An 8086-nucleotide genomic window follows, 5' to 3' on the forward strand; every position below is an offset into this window, starting at 1 on the left:
TGTGGGTAGAACACAGGTCTTACTAACAATAAGGGACAAGACTTACTATATAAAGAAATAATAAATAAAGTGGATGTGTGTATCTGAAATTTTAGGTAGTTTAATGTTACCTAAAGAATTAGTGATGGGAAGCCATGCATGATAGCCTACATCTTTAATCCCAGTACTTGGTAGGCAGAGATAGGCAGATCTCTGTGAGATCAGGTCAAGCCTGGTCTACATAGTTCCAGGACATCCAGGGCTAGGTAGAAAAAAATCCTGTCTCTAACAAGAAAGAAAGAAAGAAGGGAAGAAAGAAAGAAAAGAAAGAAAGAAAGAAAGAAAGAAAGAAAGAAAGAAAGGAAGGAAGGAAAAGAAAGGAAGAAAGGAAGGTAAGAGAGACAGAAAGGAAGAAAGAAAAAAGAAAGAGAGAAAGAAAGAAAGAAAGAAAGAACAAATGAAAAGAAGGAAGGAAGGAAGGAAAGAAAGAAGGAAGGAAAGAAGGAAGGAAAGAAGGAAGGGAGGAAGAAGAAATGTTGATTGATTGTGGTGGTATATGTTCCAAGGCATCAATGGGGACATTTCTATGGAAATCTTAGACAGACAAGGCAACAAAAGAAGCAGGCCTCCAGACATAGGCATCTATGTTCTGTGTAGTTCCCTCTTTCTCCTCACCCAGTGTGTCTCTCTCACTTTTACCTCAAAGAATGAACAACTAGAGAATCTAGGAATTTTAAAAGTCATCTAAGGGAGATAACTTCTGCCTTCAAGAACTACAGTGACAGAAATCCTAAGTCAGCTGCACCAAGGGAGTCCCTGAGGTTCTTGGGCTGAGTGTGACACTGTCCTAAAGCTTTATAGATGCATAGAGCTCTACACAGTAGCCAAGCAAACTACAGTGTCTTGTGTATAAAAGGCTTAACAGACAAACCCTAAGGAAACAATGCGTGGGAGGGAAAAACCCTGGAAAAGACCTTTCAGAGCATCCAAATTGATTACACAGGGATGCTTAAGGCAGTCAGTATTTTTTAGATGTAGTTTATTTATAGAGATCAATTAGTTTATTGGACTGAAGCTTGCTAAGTGCTGCTGCTTCTAATGTTGGTAAAGTGCTGTTAGAAATAGTCTAATTGGGCGGTGGTGGCGCATGCCTTTATCGCAGCACTTGGGAGGCAGAGGCAGGCGGATTTCTGAGTTTAAGGCCAGCCTGGTCTACAGAGTGAATTCCAGGACAGCCAGGGCTACACAGAGAAACCCTGTCTCGAAAAACAAAAACAAACAAAAACAAAAAAAACAAAAGTCTAATTGAAAATAGATATTCGGATAACCAAAGCCATTTTACAGCTAAGATTCTCAGGGGACTCATGATGACCCTGGGAAGTCACTGAGCTTATCATACCCTTGGTACTCTCCCTCCTCAGGTGAAATGGAAGGGGTGAACCAAGCTCTAAAAAAATCAATTACCCAAACTTGTCCTGGAAACAGAGCTCCCCTGAACGCTGTCTTCCAACTGCTTGCCTAAGAATCAGAACAACCCCATGGAAGGACCAGTTATCTGTTTATAAAATGTCCTACAGGCTACCCTATTTGGGTCAACCTGTTGATCTTCCTCCCTTGAAGAGCAGACCATTTTCTGTGGAATTATGTGCTTGGTTTGTCTTCTGTTTTATTGTCCTTTAGGCCACAGGGATGGGGGAGGGGGCTAGATGCCTCCTTTTAAGAGCCCAGTTTACCTCATGATTGAGTTCTAATTAAATTTTAGAAGGAGGCCAAGCTTGAGTCACCTGGGTATGACTGTATCAGATGCCTCTTACCAGTAAGACTGAGGTCCCAACTGCTGAGAAAAAGTGGGACTCACTACACTTGTAGAAGTCATTCTCCTCAGACTCTGAGGAAGATGACTGGCTGGCACAGTCATATCTAATGGGAACATCAAAAGTCATAAGCCAGCACAGCGGTTTGACAAAGATCCAGCAAAGCTGAGCTGAATGATGTAACCAGCATGTTGCTGTCTTCACTTTTGGTCTTGAGCTCTACAGGTTGCATGCTTGAGGAGCTTTTAATATTGTACAACTTGGGAATATTAGATTGATGGGAAATTTCTTTTTTTTCTTTCTTTTTTTTTTTTTTTTTTTTGAGTCAGGGTTTCTCTGTGTAGCCCTGGCTGTCCTGGAACTCACTTTGTAGACCAGGCTGGCCTCGAACTCAGAAATTTGCCTGCCTCTGCCTCCCAATTGCTGAGATTAAAGGTGTGCGTCACCACCGCCTGGCGATGGGAAATTTTTTATGAATCATTTATGCCTTTTCCCAGGAGAACTGCTTCTAGGCTTCCTCACAAAAGTTCTGAGAGTATTACCCTTCACAATTTTAGGGAGATATTTTTACCTGGTCCTACTTGTAAGTCTTCCTTACACCCTTGAGATCACGTCTTTTCTTTATGCCCTTGAAGTTGTGACTCAAATAAAAACACCAGAGATCTTATGGGGCTCTGACTCCAAGATGCTCTCAGAGTATCTACCCATGTACTTAGGAACAAGAGAATCTGAACAAAGTAAAATTAAAAAGGTAAGCAAGATAAGAGTTAGCAGCAGATCAGATTACAATCCTTTTCCTACTATATTCTCAGGTGATTACATGGCATATAAGATTGGGGCTGCATATGGTATTATCCTCAAGGGAAATATATAGCAACAAAGTTAGGTTGCCTGGGGGTTATCTTTGCCCTATACAGGGGTTTATATTGATAGATAAAGAATAGTATGGAAAAATGATAAAAGAATGAAGTACTTAGATCTCCCCTTCTTTCTTAGAAAAGTTAGCTCGTGTGGGGCCACTGTGATGTTGTATGATCAAGGAACAAAAGAATGCCAAGACTAGACATGTAAATAAATTCTATGAAGATATGAAATATAAACATTGTTATGGCAGACATTGAATGATAACTACAGCAGCTTTGGCCTAAAGACTCCTCTTGGGCCTAATGACAATGAGCACTCTGACCATTAGAAGTTGATAATTCACTGCTTGGGACATGGCAATCTGCCCAGGCCATCTAGGAGATTGTCTCCTGTCTAGTATCCTTGAAAACACAAGATTCTTAAAAGCTGGATTGTGGGGTTGATCAGGAAAAATGATTATGAAAGATAAATCTGTTCTGTCACTGTTTGATGGTCTCCCAAGATAATGAATAGACCTCCCTTGGTAATAGGGGTGACTTTACATTACTGATAATAAAACCCAACTAATTAGAGGAATGTTTTCTCCTAGTTGCAAAACTCTTGAATGTAACTTCCTCCTTCTGGCAACTGACAATCCTAAAGAAGCAGGTCAGTCCTCATCTGTCGTTAGGAATAATTACACATGCATTTGGGACTGACGATTCCTTGGGCAGGGGATAACATTTGAAATGTAAATACACAAAATATCCAATGTATATATGTATGTATCCATATGTGTGAGGAGCGGGTGTGGCGGCCAGTCCAAAATGGCGCCTGACTTCCTCATACACCCCTGAAGAGCCACGTCCGCAGTAGATACTGCGCAGACTCGCTGCTACGCAAAATCAGGCCATATGATGTGCTATGCACTGGACCAATAGAGAACGCCTTCGTGGCAGGATCTGAGTGTTAGAGAAACAAGGATTTAAGGGCGGACGGGAAGAGGCTCAGGGGCTTTTCTTGAAGGAAGAAGTTAAGGTTCCTGAATAAACTGCTTTGAGAAGAACTCCACTTTGTGTCACTCCTTTCTGCGGGTCAGATCGGGAAGCGACACATATGTATATATATATATATATATTTCCGTATGTATATATGTATGTATATAATGCAGATAGGGCCTCTTGGTGAACTTCCCTGTCTACCTAAAAATGTACAACTATCTTGAAATCTACTACCCAAGGGAAAGAAAGAGGCTAAAAATAAACAGGCCCAGAACCCAGGGGAACTTCACTCCTGGCTATTTTATGTGCTCCCTGCTCTTTCCTTTCTTTTAAACAGTACCTACTCTCTTTCAATGCCTTCCCAAGCTCAATGTACTTCCCAAGTACACACACACACACACACACACACACACACACACACACACACACAGTGTGTAGGTGTCAACCTGCTGGCACTTTCTCTGAGTTTCATGTTTGGCTGGCTCTGGAAGCATTAATAACCGAGCTATATGTTTTCTTTGTCAGTCTGCCTGGGTTTTGTGGGGATTTTTTGGAGACAGGGTTTCTCTGTGTAACCCTAACTGTTCTGGAACTTGTTCTGTAGACCAAGCTGGCCTCCAACTCACAGAGATCTGCCTATCTCTGCCTCCCAAGTGCTGGGATTAAAGGTGGGCACCACTACCACTTACCTGAATGTCTCCCTTTTGTGATACCAAACCTCTCATGTTACAATGGGAGCACAGGGTCACTTTTTTCCCTGCCCCATATTTGTACACATTGGAATTTCCTTTTGTGGGCTCAGCTCTAGTGACAGGTATTCTATTCAATCTTTCTTATCTATTCTGTCTAGAAGAACTAGCCTTCTCCTGGTTTAAGGTGCCAATTTAGGTCCAGGGTTCATGTTGGTGGCTCAGAGTTCCAAACAATGTAACTCAGAGAGCTGGAGCTCATGGAGTACTACATGTAGTGAAGTCCTAAGGCCTGTGTAGCTTATATTCCAGAGGCTAGACAGGCTGTGGTTTGTTTAGTCTGTCTCAGGACACACAGGAGGAGTCTCTCTCCTTCATCCTGTGGCTTCCTGAGACTTCACAGCCCAGTCAAGCTGCAGCTTTTGCTATTTGGCCAGAACATGAGTCTAGTTTTGAGTGTATTTTTTATTAAAATGTTAAGGTGCCGTCAGTTGTTTTATTTTGAAGTGGGGTTTTAACAGTGAGTGGGGACTCTTGAGCAGAACTTACAGTCTAGCTTCCTAGAAGGTGATATCCTCATAGCTTGGCCCTGTACTAAGCTCAAACCATATAGAGTGTTGTCTATCTCCCCATGAGGACTTTTCTAAGTACAACAGGTTAAGCTACAGATAGGAAGGGCTACTTACCTTAAGAGACATATGTGTTTGACCTGTGTCTGCTGCCATTAGGACTAGGGCTTTCTCTGTATTTGAAGCCTTAACACTGAGAATTCAAATTCTAAAACCTGTCACCAGGACCAGGGCCAACTGGTCAACCTGGAGATGACTCCAGATACTCCATGTGATATAGAACTCTTTCTGGAGTAAGCACTCTAACACCAATGAGAGTGGAAGAGAGGAGATATCACTGGTGGACTGAAGCCAGGACAGTTCCTGAAAGCTCTTAATGTCAGGTCTAGTTTGTATTTGCATTTTATACTCTAACACCACAAGGTGTGGCATGCAAGCTAGTAAGATTTTACAGAAGCCTATGTAGCAGTGAGCAGGTTGTTAAGGGCAATGGCCTATTGTTTTAGCTGTTCTTCTGGGTCTTTCTGTTCCAAGTGGCAAGTGAAGTCATACTTGGCAAATGATTGGTACAAACAGTGTATTAAGTCACTAAATTAATCAGTATCTTATGGTTGATCTTTTCTGCCTTATTCTACCTCATCTGGAGGTGAAACAGAGAAACATTTACACCCTGATCTCTCTGCCAAAGGCCATTCAGGAGGAATGACAAATGGCTTTAGAACTCATGGAATGTTGCCAACTGGTTAGCACAGTCATGGAGAAGCATGGCCCCTAGGACCATGTGTCTTGAGGGCTTCATGGTGTTGTGGAGTTCTGCTCGGCTTGTTGTTTTCACATCTCTCTTAATCTAAGAATTATATGAAAACTCTAAGGGGGCTTCCAGTCCCTCACTGGACAGTATCTCTGGCACTCAAAATAATAGTGCTTGACTGAAGCAGATTAATGATTCAATCACCACCCTGGGAAAGAACTTAGAAATGTGGATTATTAGCAATGACCATCACACTTAGAAAGCATCTGGAAAACCAAAATTGTTAGTGAAGCTAGGTTACAACGTTTTTTGCTACTGGCTCTGATGTAGAAAATCTTAGGGAATGCCAGGCAGTGGTGGCACATGTCTTTAATCCCAGCACTTGGGAGGCAGAGACAGGTGGATTTCTGAGTTGGAGGCCAGCCTGATCTACAGAGTGAGTTCCAGGACAGCCAGGGCTACACAGAGAAACCCTGTCTCAAAAAACAAAAACAAAAACAAAAAAAAGAAAATTTTAGGGAACAATTTGAAATTCAGAAAGACACATTCTTAGCAGTTAAGCTAGGGACTTTTTAAGGTCAGGGAACAAGAACAATGGCAGCAGTGGCTTATTCTCACTGAGGCTGGACTCATGGTGATTGATTTTTCATATCCATTTTTGCCCTCAGCTTCCTGATATGATTTAATAAAAATTACTGACTAGTAGATATTTCTGAGGATTTAAAATATATATGACTGATTTTTATATAAAAGTTTAAATTTGTAATTCTTTTAAGGTTCTTATAGGATTACTTTTTAAGGATAAATTATAATTAATCCTTTCTCTGTAACCAAAAATTGCTACCTGTCAATAGGAGAAACTGGCCAAGAAAGCTATCATGTCTGATTATATTTTGTTAACCTATAAAAATTGCTTAGTTACAATGCCCAAATTATTATGAATACTTTACCTGTACTATGTAATGTTATTCTTGTAAAGGTATTGAGGAACATATTGTTTTTCATAGACGTTCACTAAAAGAAAACTAGAACATAAGCACCTTGTAATTTTATACTGCTTGAAAGATTTTGCTGAGATACATAAGCTATGGGAGAAAAAACAAACTTGTTGGAATTTTGTTCCATCCATCTGTTTGTTAAGGCCTAGGTATCAGTTACCTGGCTAGCCTGCCAGTACAAGGAAACTTTCTCATATATTTCTACTATTTCTAGGAAACTTTCTAATGTCAAGTTGATTACATACTGTTGTTTTGTGCTCTTAGAAAACAATCATGATAGAAGCTAGTATAACTGCTTTATATAGTTACCTACAATAAGCTTGGACCTGAACTCATCACCCAGTAGCACTTTCGACATCTGTGTATATGCTTCTATGGTATAAACTGTTCCTGGGATGGACCCCAACATAAGAGAGACACCTGCATCAATATAAGAAACTATTTGGAATAAACTTCCATTTTGAGTAGTGGTTGAGTAAAGTTTAAGTTCCCAAGACCTCCCTGGGAACTGACGTCCTACTGGGTAGAAAGAGACATGCACATGGGTAACTGATACCCTACCTGACAAGTTAAGACACGAATGTTAGACAAGTCCCATCCTGGTAGACAAGTTAAGAGATGAATATTAGACAAGGTAAGTCCCCTGCCATAGTTGAATGGGAGCAGGATAAGTGTATAAAAAAGACATGTCCTAAGGAAATCCCTATCCTCAAATCCTGATTAGTGGAATAAATTGGCACAGATGTTTGTCAATCTCAGGCTTTAAAAACCCTGTAAGACCTTAACTCAGGGTCATAGTTCAGTTCCTGAATCTGGACAGTGGTCCGGGTCTATCAGTCCTGGTACGTATGCTCAATAAACTACCCCTGTCTGACTGAGATCTGTGTTTATGTGGTTTGTGAGGTGATTCCTGGACCCCAACACATCAAATCTGTATGTATGTATATGTGTAAAGTTTGTGTAGGAGTATATATTGGAACATTGTTCCATCCATCAAATCTGTATTTTTGGAAATATTGTCAAACTTGTGTGAGTGTGTTGAAGCTTATTCTATCCACCAACTGTGTTGTGTGTGTGTGTTCACACATGTTCACACACACACACACACACACACACACACACACGGAATGCTTGAAGACTGCTTGTTGTAACTTTCTCACCCACCAGGTATGTATATATAAGCATATATATGCATCAGTGTATATATGTATATATGTGTATGTGTGAAATGCTTGGAGTCTGTTTGCTAGAGCTTTGCTTCATCTATTTAATGTGTAAATATGTCTATGTCTGCTTATCTGTCTGTCTGTTTGTATGCATGTATATATGTATGAAGTTACTAGAGCCTGTTTTTGCTTCATCCACGCTGTGTGTGTGTGTATGTGTGTGTGTATGTGTGTGTGTGTATGTGTGTGTATGTGTGTGTGTATGTGTGTGTGTGT

The sequence above is a fragment of the Grammomys surdaster genome, unplaced genomic scaffold (assembly GCF_004785775.1).
Source record: "Grammomys surdaster isolate TR1022 unplaced genomic scaffold, NIH_TR_1.0 189, whole genome shotgun sequence".
NCBI classification, from domain to species: domain Eukaryota; kingdom Metazoa; phylum Chordata; class Mammalia; order Rodentia; family Muridae; genus Grammomys; species Grammomys surdaster.